The 18829-nt window shown below is 34.1% G+C and overlaps 1 long non-coding RNA gene across 1 annotated transcript; it reads right to left on the bottom strand.

The window, feature by feature from the left end:
- Positions 1-5062: 5062 nt before the first annotated feature.
- On the bottom strand, positions 5063-7623 carry LOC126779001 (uncharacterized). The gene is made up of 2 exons (XR_007670267.1): positions 7492-7623; positions 5063-5364 (listed from the first exon to the last, which is right to left on the bottom strand). It is a non-coding gene; the product is annotated as an uncharacterized LOC126779001 (long non-coding RNA).
- Positions 7624-18829: the final 11206 nt, after the last annotated feature.

Below are 18829 nucleotides of genomic sequence, written 5' to 3'. Positions count from 1 at the left end.
GACGCATACAATAACAACATATCATATCATAATCCTATCGGTCGTATGTGTCGCGCATATAACAAAATTTTTCTCGAAAAAGACACGAATGATGGTATTGACATTTTCAACAATAACCTAAATCTATTTAGAAAACAATTGGTTTCAATATTTTCAATTAACAACTAATAATAGTGATTAAATCTATTTTCTTATTCATTATTTAGTTCCTCATTTCAACATTTCATAATTTCATTTTATTTTTCATTGTCATAACTTGTTCATATTTTTCTGCATAATTTTTTCTTTTCATTTATTGTAAACGTTTTTTGTAAAGTGTACAATGTATTCTCAAGTGCTGATGTTATTCGATTTTTATAAGTGAAATATTTCGTCTACAATCTGTGTTCACATAGTTGTTGGGTTATAACTTAGCTTGCTTATAATGTTTACTTATATATTAAATGTGTCTTTAGTTATAATCTGTTTTGTGGACCATAAATAAATAAATAAATAAATAAATATAACTTGAGCACGCAGTCTTCAATTCAGTGTTCTGCTGAGGTGTGCCGTCAGCATTTACAATATCAAATAAAATCAAATATTTTGATAACAATCGCAGTATCAAATAACAGCAGCGCACTGGATACTGTAGTTCCGTGCTATATAAACATATTTGATAATAAACAAGTCGATATAGTGAATAACATATTATGTAATTAAATATATATTATATAGCTGAGGAATTCGCTTCATCATAATTAAAGGCACAAGGGACATAACATCTCAGTTCCCAAGGTTGGTGGCGCATTGGTGATGTAATTGATGGTTAACATTTCTTACAATGCCAATGTCTATGGGCGTTGGTGACCACTTACAATCAGGTGGCCCGTATGTCCGCCTTCCTATTCTATAAAAAAAATCAAGGTAGTCTCATCATCTATCAGTTTAATTTGGAAAGTCTTTGCGTTAGATAGAATTACCGTGACAGGTTATCTATATAATCTAATAGTAACATAGAGGAGATATTTGTTCGGAGCATGTATGTATTGCATGCATTTTTGAGTTGTCAATCAATGAAAATTCGCCACTTGTGTATTCCACCAACGCGCATTGGAGCAGCGTGGTGGAATAAGCTCAAACCTTCTCCTCAAAAAGGAAAGGAGGCCTTAGCCCAGCAGATATTTATAGGCTGTTACTGTACTGTAAAAAAGCTGGGATTTTCATAATGATCTTGGTTATGATATATGCGAGAATAGCTTTTCAATGATGAATTAATTTAATTTAACGGGCGAGTAAGAGAAAAATAACGCGAAATATCCTGTAATCATTACGTTTTTCGGGATTATACTCTATACCAGATAGGTTATTGAGACACAAAATGGATGACTAACATTAATCTATACGTCTATACATATAAAAAAAATTAAATTAATTTCAAAATAACTGTCTCTTTTAAAGTTTATATTGCTATTTGCGATTTATCAAAAACAAAACAAGCTTTTCTTTCATTTTCGTCTGTCAGTCTGTCTTTTTGTCCAGGCTAATCTTTGAAACGGCTAAAAATTACAAATTGAAACAACTGAAGTATTTCAAGGTTCCTATTTAGTCTAATCTATCAAAAGTTATAAAAACATACGTATTTTTGCTGTTATCTAAACACATATAAAGACTTGTGCTGACAGATTCATAAACGCAGACCCTAAACCACACGGGTTAGAAGCTTGAAAATTTTGTCAGTTGATACATTTTATGATGTTGTAACAGCCTGTTAATGTCCCACTGCTGGGCTATAGCCTCCTCTCCCTTTTTAAGAATAAGGTTTGGACCTTATTCCACCACGCTGCTCTAATGTGGGTTAGTAGAATACACATCAGATCTGGCATAATTTCAATAAAATTAGACACATGCAGGTTTCCTCACGATGTTTTCCTTCACCGTCAATCATGAGATGAATTATAATCACAAATTATGCACATGAAAATTCAGTGATGCTTGCCCGGGTTTGAACCCACGGTCGTCGGTTAAGATTCACGCGTTCTAACCACTAGGCCATCTCGGCTTATTTTATGATGTAAACACCCACTAAGAAAGGACTTCATTGAAAAAGTTAAAATAATGGATGCACGGTTTTGTAAGAACTATTACTATACAGATCTTGTAAATCTTATTAACCAAGTTATAAAAGTAATCACTGTCATTATTGATTTGATATTCTAAATAAAAAGGAACATGATTTTTTAACAAATCACTGTCAATATTGTCAGGTGTACCACTTAAATGGTACTCTCGAAGCTGTACCTCAACATGAACCACAATTCCTACAGATTTATTTTAGGTTGTGCTCGAGGAGAGGTAGTTTTCATTCCAAGAATACCATCCATGATATCATATATGATACATTCGAATTTCAAAGCATATAGTTCCCTCATAAATTGTGCTTCCCCATGACAATCGTTGACCATGGCCGGCATTGATTTTAGTTAGAACTGTTATCACGTGGACAGTTTTTATGTTGCATGTTCCTAAATGAACTCTGCGAGTAACTTAGTAATTTTAGCCACAAAAAGAAACGCCGCACACGTAGTTTTTTATGTTATAGTTAGGCGGTCGGTCAAATGGGCCACCTGATGTTGTGTTCACCATCGCACATAGACATTGGCGATGCAAGAAATATTAACCATTCCGCACATCGCTAATGCGCCGCCAATTTTGGGAAAGAAGGTGTTATGCCTCATGTGCCTGTAGTTACACTGGCTCACTCAACTTTCAAACCAGAATGCAACAATACTAAGTATTGCTGTTTAGTGGTAGAATATCTGATGAGCATATCTATCCAGACGAGCTTGTACAACGCCCTACCACCGTTTACAAAGAGGTGCTTCGATTACTTACAAAGGTTTTATTGAGTTGAATAGTTTTGTTTAATCTGAGTTTGATAGAATAAAAAATATGTACTCGTACGCTTGCTCATTTACAGTAGTAACTATATCTAACGGCGTGGACAGATAACCAGGACAGATGACCGATGACCATTTAAGCAACAAAGTCATAGACCGGAAGACATTTATAGAATAAATTTTTCTTCAGCCCATTTAAGTCACTATAAAGTATAATATATCAAACTACAGGAATTTACAGTAAGTTTACACATAAAAAGAATAATCATCGACCTATAATAAAAAAACAGTAATATAAAAAATAAAAAAAAAACAAAATAAAATTTCTAACCAGAATGACATTTAATGCTTTTTACTTTAACATCACGGACCAATTACTTATATAAACTCGAGCGAAGCCGCGGGCAACTGCTAATCCATTAATATATTTCGGGCTCAAGGAATTTGTTGTAAGTCCTTTCGTTTTCTTTTAATAACGATAAAAAACCTTTTGACGCTTACTACTTTCTTTCCGGGAGAAAACGACGTCTCATGTCTCATGTTACCCATACATCAAATATATATCCGTTTCTTAAATCAGACGTTACGACGCAAATGTGTCGAGCGAAAACGGAAAAATAATTACAGCGCTTTGTATTATCATATTATAGTAAAAAGAACTGTACTATATCCTTGAGAATAATTGTTCGTGAAAAAAAAACATTAAATACAGTATCGGCCAGCGGGTAACAGACGTGTGACGCAAGGGGAACATTTGAAATTTTGCTAGCTTCAGGCGCCTTATTGAAGCGAATCTATTTAGTGATATATCTCAGAAATACATCATGAATGATCTCTATGGTTATTATATCATCAAGTCAAATCCGAAGATTACACTTTTAATATATTTCCATTGAAAATCACAACCTTCACCTTCTCTTCAAAAGGGAGAGGAGGCCTTAGCCCAGCAGTGGGATATTAGCAGGCTGTTACTGTACTGTTACTGAGAGTTACAATTTCATAAGAAACCAACAGGAAATAAGTATGTATGTTTTAATTCTTTAAAAAAATATAACAATTTTTTCGAACAGATAAAGTATATCAGATATATATAAAAAAAGGATTAATATTTTAAAATAATTTAATTTAAAAAATAATATATCTTTAACAAACCCATATAAATAATAAAACACATATATAGTTTCTCTATATACATCATTAAACTTAAATAATAACATTTGTATCAAATCAATCAATCAACAGCCAATCGTTGTCCACTGCTGAACATAGGCCTCTCCCAAGGTGCACCAAAGCTCCCTGTCCTCCGCCTTCCGCATCCAGTTGGTGCCCGCCACCTTCTTAAGGTCGTCGGTCCACCTGGCTGGAGGGCGCCCTACGCTGCGCTTGCCGATTCGCGGTCTCCACTCTAGGACTCGTCTGCTCCAACGGCCATCGGTCCTACGACATACGTGACCAGCCCACTGCCACTTCAGCCTGCTAATTTTGCAAGCTATGTCGGTGACTCCGGTTCTTTTCCGGATAATTTGTATACCATATATTTATTATTGCTATATAGTCGTTTCTATTAAATTTAATTCTAACTTTCTTTTTTTTATGTGTAGACAAGCGCTGAAAGCCGAGATGGCTCAGTGGTAAGAACGCGTGAATCTTAACCGATGATCGTGGGTTCAAACCCGGGCAAGCACCACTGAATTTTTATGTGCTTAATTTGTGATTATAATTTATCTCGTGCTTTGCGGTGAAGGAAAACATCGTGAGGAAACCTGCATGTGTCTAATTTTACTGAAATTCTGCCACATGTGTATTCCACCAACCCGTATTGAAGCAGCGTGGTGGCATAAGCTCCAAACCTTGTCCTCAAAAAGAGGATAGGAGGCCTTCATCCCAGCAGTGGGACATTCACAGGCTGTTACGGGAACTAGTGCTTGACTGTAATCATACCTGATGGAAAGTGAAGTGACAGTCTAAGGTGGATAGCGCTTGCCTAGAAGATGCCTATTCACTCTTGACTTGAAGGTACCCATATCGTAGATGGTGGCGAAAACGGAGGTCGGGACGGTATTCCAGACCTTAGCGGTGCGTATCAGAAACGAGGAAGCAAATCGTTTCGTACGTGTCTTAAATACAGACAGAATAACTATGCTTAAACTAACCGGGGTGTTGGCGGACAAACAAACACACAATTTAAGCTTTTATAATATTTTAATAAGCCTTACAAATAAACATTATCATAACATTATCTTAAAATAAATACTAAAATTTACATCACGCGGAGAAACGGAATTCGAATCAACACCCCTGAAGTCGCAACGTCCGAAGCTACCACTATTTATTAACCAAAGAATGGTGGCGGTATTGGGGCGACTATGATTTGCGGGTATGGTCTGTAATATCTTCCATACCCGAATCCTCCAAATATGATCGGGGGCGGCAGGGGCGGAGGTGGCGGGTAGCCGAACCTTCCGTATCAGTGGCAAGCAATTATCTGGAAATAAAAATCACTTTAAATTTGACTATTATAGAATAAATTCTACTATACTATAAACTAAAATAATAGAAGGATCACCAAAGGCAAGCACAGTACGTCTATGGAGGTTTATTATCTATGAATAGTTGAAAGAAAAAATGGCAGGTGTAAGATAGTTGATAGAGTTCTGGTAGGTCTAGTTTTGGTATTTGAGTAAACCATGCCGTGGTACGCGAAGAGATGGAGTGGGTGCTGCTCCGGCAAGGCCCAAATATCCCATTCATATGTGGGAAACGCGTAAAAGCGTTTTTCCAATGACATAATTTTTTTTATCACTACTCCACATGTCAGTTTGGGTGGTGACTGCTCCAGTGTAATTATAAGCACAAGTGACATAAGAGCTTGTATTCCACGGTAAGTCATATCGATGGCGTGAAAAATGACATATATAACTCATTAGAGATGATAACGAACTATCTAAGAAAAAAATCGCTCGCCTGTTTGACTTTAACAATAATTAAAATTATATCAAGTATTATTATTTATTCGAGTATTATAAGATCTTACAAATCATCGGAGGAGGTGCAGGTATTAGGTACCCTATGTACTTCTGTGTACCACTATCAACATATATGCTGAATTACATGGTAATCGGTTGAGTTGTTAAGACGTGACGTAACAAACAAACTTAACACTTTTACATTTTAATATTAGAAAATAAGCCTATCAACAAATATATTCCTTATATTTACTTTTCCATCGAATGTCAATTTAACAAAAATACTTGCCTCGTATTTCTAGCAAAATTAATTGAAATGAGTTTATAAACTCCTCGCATCCCACTCGTTCATGAGGAGGGGGTGTATCCTCCCACAGCCGATACAGTTTGGAAAATGATTTATTTTCACAAAACCTTCACGTAGTTAAACGAAAAATTTCGCTTAAATAGAATTTGATTTTTCGATTTGTTTTTATAGTCCTTTATTTGTTATTAACTACCTGCCAGCCCATACTTGATTACAAAAATATATAAGGCTTAACAATCTCAACAATTTCATTTATAAATAAATTATTTATTGAAGTTATTTCAAGCACTTTTGAATCATGTATTGTAAATTGAATGTAAATCAATCACAGATTCCAAATGTAGATTCTACCGAGAAGAACTTGCCATGAACTCGGTAATTACTCTTTTTCCTAAACTAAAAACATTATATAAAAATCAACAAAAACGAACTACCTACACGCTTTTGAAAATGAAGTAATACAAAATTTCAATATCGGTATTTAATTACGTAAGAACAGCAAACCGATCCTTAGAATAAATTACGAGGAAAATTAAAATAAACACGAGAACAAAGGATAAACTTGTAACAATGAGTTCTCAAAGTTCTCAAATTCACAAAGTCGAAACATCCTTCCGGGGGCACGGTTTTCAATTCTACAACAAATAAATCTTTCAGATCATTTAACAATGAATTAATTATTTTTTACACTATATATGTTATGATAAAAAAGTTATATTCGTTGGTTTTCGTACAGGCTACACGAATACCATTGTCAAAGTCATGGCTCACTGATTGGAACACCTGAATCTTAACCGAAGATTCTGGACTCAAACTTGAGGATGCTGAATTATCATGTGCTAAATTCGTGTTTATAATTCATCACGTACCTAACAATCCGCAATCCGCATAAGCAGCGTGGTGGAATATGTTCTAACTTTCTCCTCAAACAGAGAAGAGCCCAGCAGTGGGACATTTAAAGGCTATTTATAATTTTTTTGTATAATTGGTAAAAATGAGTAATAACTAAGTTTCTTGTCGGTTCTTCCCGTTATTATAACATATTCGAATAGATGGTAGCTTTATATATAAATAAATTATGTAAAATGGAACACAAGATGCTCATAAAAGTTTAATATAGTATAGTATATTTTGATTTAATTAAATTTGACTGAACAGGACACAATATAAGACAAAATGACTAAAGCTGGAGTGAGGCAAAACAAAGGTAGCTGAGCATTGGACGTCTCGCGGCAAGAAGGATGGCATTGTTAGTGTCAGGGCTGGACCAAATTGCCTCAACGATTGACTATGATTAATTAAGCACACATATTCACAAGTGAAATTCAAACATACATACCTCAAGTGTGAGCATGAATACGAAAAATATTAGCAGAGATTTTACTGAACCCATTTTGATGATGAAACAAAAAATACGACTTTGATTTGTATTATTCCGTATCAAAATATCGATAAAGGACATGCACGTCTGTATATAAAGCTAGATAACCAATTTAAGTATTAAATGAATAACTGCTAAGTATATTCTTATTGCAATGTGATAAGGTTCAAAATTGTCTGTCCTTGGTTTAAGGGAGATACATGTTTGTGGTTTTTTAAGGTTTCGTTTAGCATGTGTACGACAAACGACTACAATACAACAAACTCCACTTATTTTATGTACATAATAAAACAATGTTTGTTTGTCAGTGTGTTGCATTATAAATATAATTTAGTCAAAATACTAACCTTGATGATAGTTGTTTTATGATATGATTCTTATGCATATCTAGTTTTATTAAAAATAAGTAATAGCCTTTTAATATATCAGTGTTGGTTTAAGGCCTCTCTTTTAAGGCCACGGCAGCATGCGCAAGCGATCCCGTGGCACTCTTCGTTAAGATGGAAAGGGTACCGCTGATTTTTAGTGGGTATTCCGATGTTTGGGGTGCACTTGGCGCCTTGTGTACCAGCAAACCCCATCCCCCTCCCACTGTTCCCGTGGAGGAAACGCGTAATGGGTTTTTCCAGCGTTAAAAAAAGCCTCTCTTTTGATGAGTTCTTTGGAACATATTCCACCACCGCCTTTCCTTCACCGCCGGAACTAGATGATGTTGATCAAATTAAGTTGATCAATCTTCGGTTCAGATTCACATATTCTAACCACTGAGCCATCTCAAATCTTTTCGTTTACTCAATGACAGTTTGACATTTAATATTGTAAAATGTAGATCGAATGAAGGTGCTAAACTCATTATTAAATCATATTATATTGAATTGAAAACTAGTCTTGTAATTATTTGTCAAATAAATTATTTATACAGCGAGTATTTTGTATATAGATGATTCTCCATTTTGCTAGACGAATTAGTTTGTAATATTGAAGCTTGTCATTTGTTTTTTATCAAATGACATGAAAATATCCAAAAGTATCTATTTATTTTTTTTTATTTTTTTTTTATAGAATAGGAAGGCAGACGTGCATATGGGCCACCTGATGGTAAGTGGTCACCAACGCTCATTGACATTGGCATTGTAAGAAATGTTAACTTACATCACCAATGCACCACCAACCTTAGGAACTAAGATATTATGTCCCTTGTGCCTGTGATTAAACCGGCTCAGTCACCGTTCAAACCGGAACACAACAATACCAAGTACTGCTGTTTTACGGTAGAATATCTGATGAGTGGGTGGTACCTGCCCAGACGAGCTTAATATTTATTACGGAGCAATATCTATGGGCGCCGTACTCCACTTTTACATGCCAGTAGCTTACTAATCGGTTCGTTATAATTTAAGCTCTGATATTTAAGATCATGTAAAACAAGAAATATAGTATCACTTTTAGCGCATATATGTTTATTTGTTGTTTATATATGTAAATATTGTTTGTGATAAGGTACTTCACCGCGGTCCGCGTCGCCACTGATGTTTAGATAAATTGTGCTAATTTAATTACTGAATATATTCAACATACTAATGAATGATTTGACAGACTGGACATACAAAATGAATCGGCATTTTTATATATATAGATGTTTGTAAAACAAATATCTTATTTATATTTTGAATAAGTTATTATATGGGATGAGCCTTTATTGAGCGATCGCAATTTTGGTGCGAAATAAGAAATCGATCCTATTATCATGCAAAATACAAATTATGGTAGTTTTTAAAAATAGGTCGTGCAAATAGGCCACCAAATGGTAAGTGATCACCACCGTCTAGTCAGAAATATGAACGATTCCTTATGACAGTGCGCCACTAACCTTGGAAACTAAAATGTTATACCTCTTGTGCTTGTAGTTAGACTGGCGTACTCACTCTTCCAACCGGAACAGACACTATGAATTGCTGTTTGGTGGTATGTGATAAGAGGGTAGTGTCTATCGAGACGGGTTTGCACAAAATCTAACCATCAAGTAAATAAATATGAATGAACATATCATATGATTGCATGATTTACAGTTTAAAGTTTAAACTGTATATATATCTACATTATTGCTAATTCCCTGTCAGCGACTTCGCGGTAAAAGTCTAACGACACATTTTTCAATCCAAATAATAATAGTGACGTCAACACCTCGACGGATCAACTATCACATGAGTTAGCAAAAAAAAATGCTGAAATAAAATGTTTTACTTTATAATTTCAATATTTAATTATTTGTCTGATCAATTAATAATAAAAATAGATTTTATATGCGTATTATTGAGAATCTTAACCGTGTATTGCAGTTATAAATCCAAACATAACCATCATCGTTTTTTAATTTGATTTATATCACAATCTACTATAACATTTTACTATCGAACGGTCAGGCAAACGCGCCATATGTACACAGTGGAAATTCCCCGCCTACGTACGAAGCGCTTTGAATCTACATTCATCATTCGCAATGCGAAACTATGAAATGCTTTGCCTGAGTCCGTATTTCCCGATAGGTACAATGTTGGTGTCTTCAAATCCAGAGTAAACAGGTGTCTTATAGGCAAGCGTGCTACATCTTAGACCGTGTCGATCTTAACATCAGGCAAATCAACGGTCAAACGCTGGCCTATTAATTGTAAAAAAAAAACACCTCTTGCAGGGCTTAGCGAAATATTGTGAGGACGCCTGAGGAGAAAACCTGCCACGTGTATTCACCGACGCGTATCGAAGCAGTAGTTTTAGCCCAGCAGTGTATTTATTATAACAGTAGCTATGGACTATATGTATCTTCTTATGGTATGGTATGTTATGGATAACCACGACTCATATCTGACACGCCGGACAGAGACACTTTGCTTGGTAGTAGGGCTTTCTGCAAGCCCGTCTGGTAGGTACCAACCACTCATCAGATATTCTACCGATAAACAGCAATATATAGTATTGTTGCGTTCCAGTTTGAAGGGTGAGTGAGCCAGTGTATCTACAAGGGAACTACTTCGTTTCCAAGGTTGGTGGCGCATTGGTGATATAAGAAATGGTTAATATTTCTTATATCCCCAATGTATACGGGCGGTGGTGACCAATTCACATTCGGTGCCCGTTGACCTACTAATACCATAATGAAATATGTATCTTTCTATTTATTTATTTGGATCTCTAACGTACAATTTTTTATACTTTTATTTTTAAAGGGCCTTTATAGGCAGACTATATGTCGGCCCCATCGTTACACGCTAAATTAAAACAAAAAAAGGCTCAAAAACTAAGACTAATTCAGTTTAAGAGAATCACTAACAAATTCTTATTAAAATACATCCAACACGCTTTACATTTACTTAAAACTTAATAAGTACTACCAATTATATAACAACACACCATTCCCAACCACAATTGCAATGTTAATATTTGCTTAAAAGTAATTTATCAATGAGTAACTGAACGTGACGTTTTATATATATATATATATATATATATATATATATATATCCGTAACCGTACCGTAACAGCCTGTGAATGTCCCACTGCTGGGCTAAAGGCCTCCTCTCCTCTTTTTTGAGGAGAAGGTTTGGAGCTTATTCCACCACGCTGCTCCAATGCGGGTTGGTAGAATTCACATGTGGCAAAAAAAAAAAAAAAAAAAAAGTGGTGCTTGCCTGGGTTTGAACCCGCGATCATCGGTAAGGATTTACGCGTTCTAACCATTAGGTCATCTTGTATTATATAACAGACAACTAAATAAATTAATGACGTTTGTAAGTAACTAAATGAAAAATAAAGTAGCGGTAATAAAATTGCAATTAATATATTTTTTAACCCAAATACTATAGAAGAATGACTGAAGAGGAGCTTGCGTTAAGTAACTAAATAAATAATATCCTGGCACATTATTCACACACGGCCATCTGATCCCAAATTAGGCTTGTACAGAGCTTGTATTATGGAAACTAGACAACTCATATACTACATATACTACTTTTCTTTTGTAAATACATACTTATATAGATAATTACACCCAGACTCAGGACAAACAGACATTTTCATGCACGCAAATTTCTGCCCTGGGTTGGAATCGAACCCACAACTTCGACGTGAAAGAGAAGAATCTACCAACCGGCCTGTCGTTCTAAAATAAAATAGCTCTAACATTATAACAAACCCATACATAAGACATAAATTGTAATCTTTTGCTCACAATCAATGTAAAGTGTTGTTTTGTTATTGTTTCATAATACAAAATCCTTTATCCTCCGCCGCCCGAGAAATCAATTTCAAACAAAAACAGATTACCGAATAGATACTTATCAGTAACAGTCTGTGAATGTCCCACTGCTGGGCTAAGGCCTCCTTTCCCTTTTTGAGGAGAAGGTTATGGAGTTTATTCCACCACGCTGCTCCAGCGTGGGTTGGCGGAATGCACATGTGGTAGATTTCAGTAAAATTAGACACATGCAGGTTTCCTCACGATGTTTTCGTTCACCGTCAAGCACGAGATGAATTATATATACATTAAGTTATTTGCACAAAATGATTTTTCTTGATTTTTATTTTTTTATTAAACGCTATTGGCTTGTCCAAATAAAAAATTAGAAATAATTTGAAAATTTAAGTATTTATATTATAATATATTTAGGTAATCAAATCAAATTAGATATAAAGAAATCAAATAAATCTATATAGGTAATATCCTCCAGGCAGATTTCGGCCACGGCGGCCAATCTCAAGAGAGATTAGCCAACTGCGCAGGAGATAATATTATAGTGCACAAGTGTGTGCGCAAACACAGGTGCACTCTCTATTCACTAACTCTCATAATCCGATGGGACGGCAATCCGACACGACCGGAGCGAGTTCAGGCGCAGGACCAACGGCTTTACGTGCTTTCCGAGGCACGGGAGTGTACACACTACCAACTTCCAGACTCCGGGGTGCTATTGAGAATTTTCTGACAGAAATACCCAATTACTATTTATTGGCCGGAAGCGGGAATTTGAACCCAAGACCTCTGGGTCCTTACATGTAGCCTCTAGACAAACGAGGCAGTCTATCTATATCCATGTATACTAATATAATAAATGTTAAAGTAAGTATGTCTATCTGTTACGCTTTCACGGCTAGAACACATAACCGATTTTGATGATGTTTAAAGCAATCTTGAGCCCCGTGGAAGGCTGCTCATAGACTGCTTTTTCATAACAAGCACTCCTCCAACACCGACACCTTACTTTTTCCTAACATGCAAGCGAATAGAATATGAAACGTTATTAAGAAAACTTTCATATATTTCATCACCTTTCATCCTCGTCCGTCTTTCTATTATGTGATCGAGTTCGGTAGGTAGATGTGTCTGTATGTTTGTTCGCAGCAGTAACACATGCGAAATATCAGGATTACAATTTTAATTACCTTATATTTATTTTAATGTTTGTATGGATTTAAATTAAAATATAACTTGCTTTTAGTGCTATTTTTTATTCTGCAATATATCTTAAATAGTTTTTTGATTAAATATATCGTTTGCTGAAGCCGTGCCACCCACACATTCGAAATTAGAATTGCAAAATATGTGTACATATTCCCGTATGTTCAAATTTCGTATCGAGGCTTATATAATAAAGTAACCTTTACCCGGAGCGTGTTATGTAAATGTCGACTGGGGCTCGATCGACCGCCTGCAACGTTGCAATTGCGCCGTTCCTGCCCTAGTGTTGTACTGAAACATCGATGCTCAACGCCCACTATAATAATAATCAAATCAAAACTAAATATACATTATTCATAAAATCTCTTAAATCGTAATGTTACAGGATTAAATTAAATGTAAATCTCAACGTTCTTCGTGTTCAATATAATAATAGGCTTAGGATACTGTTGGTGAACGAAAGCCACAAATAAATCGGACTGGAGAGATTTACTGGACCAGACTAGAGCCCACCCGCGCTGTAACGCTTAAGATGGTGATTAAGTAAGGATACTGTTGTGTCTGCCTCGATTCTGCAGTGCCTCAGAAATGTTTGCACAAGCACGGACAGATGATTTCTATGCGATCATGAGGAAAAGATCTGCATCCATGATACGTAGAATCAGAAACACTCCCAACACAATCCTAATAATTATTGCGAATAATGTGAACGATTATATGATGAGGTAGAGGATCCTGACGTCTGTGTAATACTCTGGTTTATGTGCCTCATACATGATCAATTTTATTTTATTTTATTTCATCATATATTCGTATTATTTGCTTCTTTTTTAAGCCATTAATTAGTTAATTATTAATTGTTATATATTTTAATTGTTATTTTTGTGATTGTGATTTTAATTCTAATTATTAATGTATCTTATGTTATATTATGTGTAATAATTATGTACCAAAAGTATGAAAAATAAAGATATTATTATTATTATTAAAGCAACCACTGGCAAGCAACCATGTAGAAACTCAGTAGTTACTCATTTTCATCTATTAAATGAAAGAGATATGTTAATTAAACACCATTTATTTATTATTTACCCTGCATAAAAAAAAAATACTAACTCTACGCTTTTTAATATTTATATAGTCTGTGGCAGTGTTATGTATGTGGATATTGCCGGTACTGGCAAGTAATAAATAGTTCATATTGTATAAAACCTTCACCTCAAAAGGGAGAGGAGGCCTTGGCCCAGAAGTGGGACATTAACAGGCCGTTACCGTTACTGAGCTACTGTACTGTATTGACATAAGTTAAAAATGAGTCAGTTTTTGGTATTAAATGGTAATGGCGAAGGCGGTAGATTGATATACCTGCTTTGTATTTCCAGACAGCATCTTATACAAAGTTTCAGTATGACACTCAATTATAGTAGAAGAAATTTATTGTTTTATATATATTTTTATAAAAAAATAACTAATCACTCACCTTTGGAATTGATATTAATAGTTGCTTCTATATCAGTGTACAAACTCCATACCGAGTACGTCACTTTTAACAATAGGTCAGTAGTCTCCAGGCGAACACTTTAATTTTGCTTAAATAATACAAAACAATCTTCCATGTAATTGTAATTCATATATAATAAAATTATATTTAACTAACTTGGTAATTAGTTAAATATAATTTTATTGGCGTTGGTACGCGCCATCTATTATCACTTAACAAAAAAGTTAAGCATATAATAATATCTTTACTTGTGATAATAATAATAATAATAATAATCTTTATTTGAAAATATAAGCATTACAGTATTTACACCAAGTCGCTTATATCTACACTAATTACTAAACATTTTTTAATTATTCATACTAATTGAACATAACATACTACAAGGATAAATAAAATAAAATTTAGTAAAACAAAAATAAAAATAAAATTAAAATTTGTAAACAAAATAAGCTTAAATCTATTTAGGAACCACAAAATTAATTTTTAAAATTCTGAAATATATAAATTTGTTTGAACATAGTATAAAAGGGATCATAAAATATGTCTACATCTCGACAACGTACGAAGTCATAATGAAACGTAGACAGAGAAACTAATAGACGCAATGACGATTTCCTTCTCACTTCCACAAGAAAGAAAACGAATATTACGTAACAAATGGTTTAGACAGAGATAGAATTATCAAATCTTCTGTCCCTTATCGCGTAACCAGTTTTGGGGTTTGTTTCGCTAGCCCAGTAACAAAACAAACTTGACAGTTGGTGCTTTCATTGTGTTTTTTGTTCAATTTTTGCTTATTTTTAGGTTAGAAAATGATTTTAATCCAGTGAAAAGACCGAGAAACAATCCTTATATCCTATCGAAGGTTATACAATAGTGCATTGTCGTATTATTTCATGTTAAAGCGATAGTAACAAGAAAATTACCGGTGTGTGTTTTCACGCGTAAGTATGACGGTTTTGTACCTTAAAATAGTTTCTCGGTGATGTTTATTTATGCCATAGCATGACGGAACCTTATACTGCAATAATCCCGAAAATAATAGGATTTTACAGTTTTTGTAATTCATAACCTATAATTATTTAACATGTAAGTGCTGCCAGCGTCAGTTAAAAAAATATCCCGATTTTCGATAAAAATATCCACTCGTCGACAATGTAAACAAATAAATACGAAGTCCAATAATAACCTAAAGTGCTTCGTTATATATAAATATGTTATTTTAATTTATTCGTTCTCCTATTTATATTTTCTTAACGACAACATTATTTAAAATTATTCATGAATTTATAATATTATTAGACTCCGAGTCAAGAGGTTAACATAGAAATATATGTGGCAACTATTCTTTATTAATAATTTAATTAAGTGTTTTAGATTTCAACATCTGAGGAGAATGCTAATCCAGTACCATAAAGATGCTGAAGTACTATTGATAATGGAAACAAAAACAAACAATGCAACGGTTTTGGGTGTGTTTGGAAAACAAAAAAATATTTTAATTAAAAAAATGTATAATAAATATTAAAAAGTAAAATTTAATAAGCTCATTTTGTTTTAATTAAATCCTGAAAATTATTTATCTCCCAAAACACCGAATGCAGTTACTATGGCAACATTATACGCACACATCGACAAGCTATCTCTGTCTCAATCGCCTTTCACAGCCCCTTGATCTATTTGTTTTTCTGTCTGCGTAATGAAAGCACCTTGATAAGCAGAAACCTTCACACTTGTGTCACAGACGGGACAAACAAGAAAACTTTTGACTTCGGACTCTAAAACATCGATAGATTATTTTCACATCACTATTCATCCTGATTCCCATTTACGTCACCATCGTACTTGACCCGGTGATATCTATGTTCACCAATCAGGTCAATCATTCAAATATAGACCCTATTATAATAGTATTGGAGTCGAAAATTAAACGATAAATAATGTTTATTCGCTAAAATAGAGCAAACAGGACCAGAAGCTTCTATTTACACTTAATTTGCGTTCGGAGTAATTGGATTCTACTGTAACATAAGAAGTGGATTACGGTACTTAATCATTTGGTTAATGGTCGCTTATAGGGCTCTGGACCCAAAGGGTAATATAAAGGTTAAGGCTATGTGAACAAATACGGGTAATGGAACCATTGAAATACAATTAGGGTATTATGGTTGTTTTTTTTAGTATAGGTAGGCTGACAGGAGGGCCCACCTGATGGTAAGTGGTCACCACCGTCGATAGACATTGGCGCTGAAAGAAATATTAACTATTCTATACTATGATAATAAAAAAAATATATTTTTATTTATTTTACTCCCATGTTTATTTATTAAAAATTATTTCATATTTCATTTTGTTACGTGTGACTTGAAGATTTATTTGTCTTGTTTTACAGGCTAAGTTTCAATTAAATGAAGTAAATGCTGATTTGACTTAAACATTAAAGATGGTATGTGTGGAACACTTATCTAAGTAATTATTTCAGAATTTCGAATTATTTCAGTAATATGTACTTATTAATGAATTGTTAACAGAAAATAGTTTGCAAGTTCAAAAGAACCATGAGTTTTCTACAATTTTCAATTAATATGCAATTATTCATTATTTTGTAATATTTTATATAAAAAAATATATTCACGTTTAGATTACGCACATTACTACAATTTATTATCATCTACCTATTTACAATTAGATTAAATTTAATTAAATTATTGCGCCTGATTTAAATTATAGCAATTCTCTTTATTCAAAATAATGCTATTTACTATTTTCAGAAGCCATTGCTCTTTATTATGGCGCCTGATTAAAAGCTTAGCAATTATTTTTATTATAAATAATGCTTTTTATTATTTTCAAAAGCTGGAAGTTAAAAGTTAAATTCTAATAACAAAAATCCACTTAAAATATTAATTTATTCAGTAGAATCTATAAATATTTTTTTATCAGACTAGTCAAGTCCCTTAATAAAAAAAATTAAAATTCTCGTCTTGGTAAATCTAATCTGGTTCATTTAATCTCAACAAAAAATTCAAAAATTAAAACAACCACACTATAAATTCAGAAGTTGACATCTGACAGAACCACATCTGCGAGTTACGAAAAGCTTTGATTAGTTAAGTTATTAAGTTCTTTTGTTATTTAAAATCTTCTCAAGCTTACTTTTAAATATTTCTTTTTGTTCAGAAACTTGCTTATGTGAAATATGTAATTAAATATAATTTGTTTTATTTCATTCTTTTTATTTTTATTTTATAATATCCGTTTTAACCGAATTTTACATGCCCAGCTTTAGGAGTTTTTTAGGCTGTTATTTTTATTTAAAGCTTATTATTTTATTAGCTTATAAGTATAAAAAAATGTATTCATAAAAATTGCTTAATGCGTATCATTAAATACTCTCAACTATAGCAAAAAACAATAATGGAAGTTTTGCGTTTAACCACGTTCATTATAAAGCCTACGTAGTTAATGTAAAACATTTAAAGTTATGAGAACATTTAACTTGATAGGGAGTAGGGCTGATATTAAGTTAATTAATGTGACTCATGTACCGTAATTAGCCTGGGTTTTACCCCGGGTTGGTAGGCTTTGTTTATGTATTCTGACCCTGATACCTGTCCAATCGTGTCGGATTGACATCCCATGGGATAAAGAGAGTGCATAATATAAGTGTAGGCAGGAAAACGTCTTGGTCACTGTGATATATCTTGCGTAGTTCAGTCTCCCGTGAGAAGACCGCCATGACAGAGTTCAGACAGGGTGACATCATTATCATACTCGTATTAAAGAAAAACTACACTAGATATAATAAGAGTATGAATCATGGTGGTAGCGCTTTGTGCAAGCCCGTCTGTGTAGGTACCACCCACTCCCCACTTATTCTGCTGCCAAGCTACAATACTTGTATTTTAATTATGTTCCAGCTTGACGTGTAAGTGAGCCAGGGTAAATAACAAGCACAAGGGATACCGTCTTAATAAGATATGGTTGATATATCTTACAGTGTCAATATCTATAGTGTGGTGGTGACCACCTACCATCCCACACTTGCCCGTCCAACAAACTGCATGTTTTGTTTGATATTCTACTACATATGTGGTGTAAAAAACTTTCAACTTCATTATGAAGATTAGAAGAAGAAGAGAAGGCTTTTGCCCAGCGGTGGGACAGTTCTGAACTATTACAAAGCAGTCATAGCGCCATATCCGATCATTTACGGTAACGTGTCGCTCCGTTCTGGTACTATTTATCCCACATTTGTAATCGAAACAGCTCCGATCATCCCAAAAACTAGTTTCGGTCATCGAACTCGACCAAAAGTCGCTCAGGCGATGGCGGAGACT

Source organism: Nymphalis io, chromosome 28 (assembly GCF_905147045.1).
Source record: "Nymphalis io chromosome 28, ilAglIoxx1.1, whole genome shotgun sequence".
NCBI lineage: Eukaryota > Metazoa > Arthropoda > Insecta > Lepidoptera > Nymphalidae > Nymphalis > Nymphalis io.
This window is presented reverse-complemented; position numbering and strand designations above follow the sequence as displayed.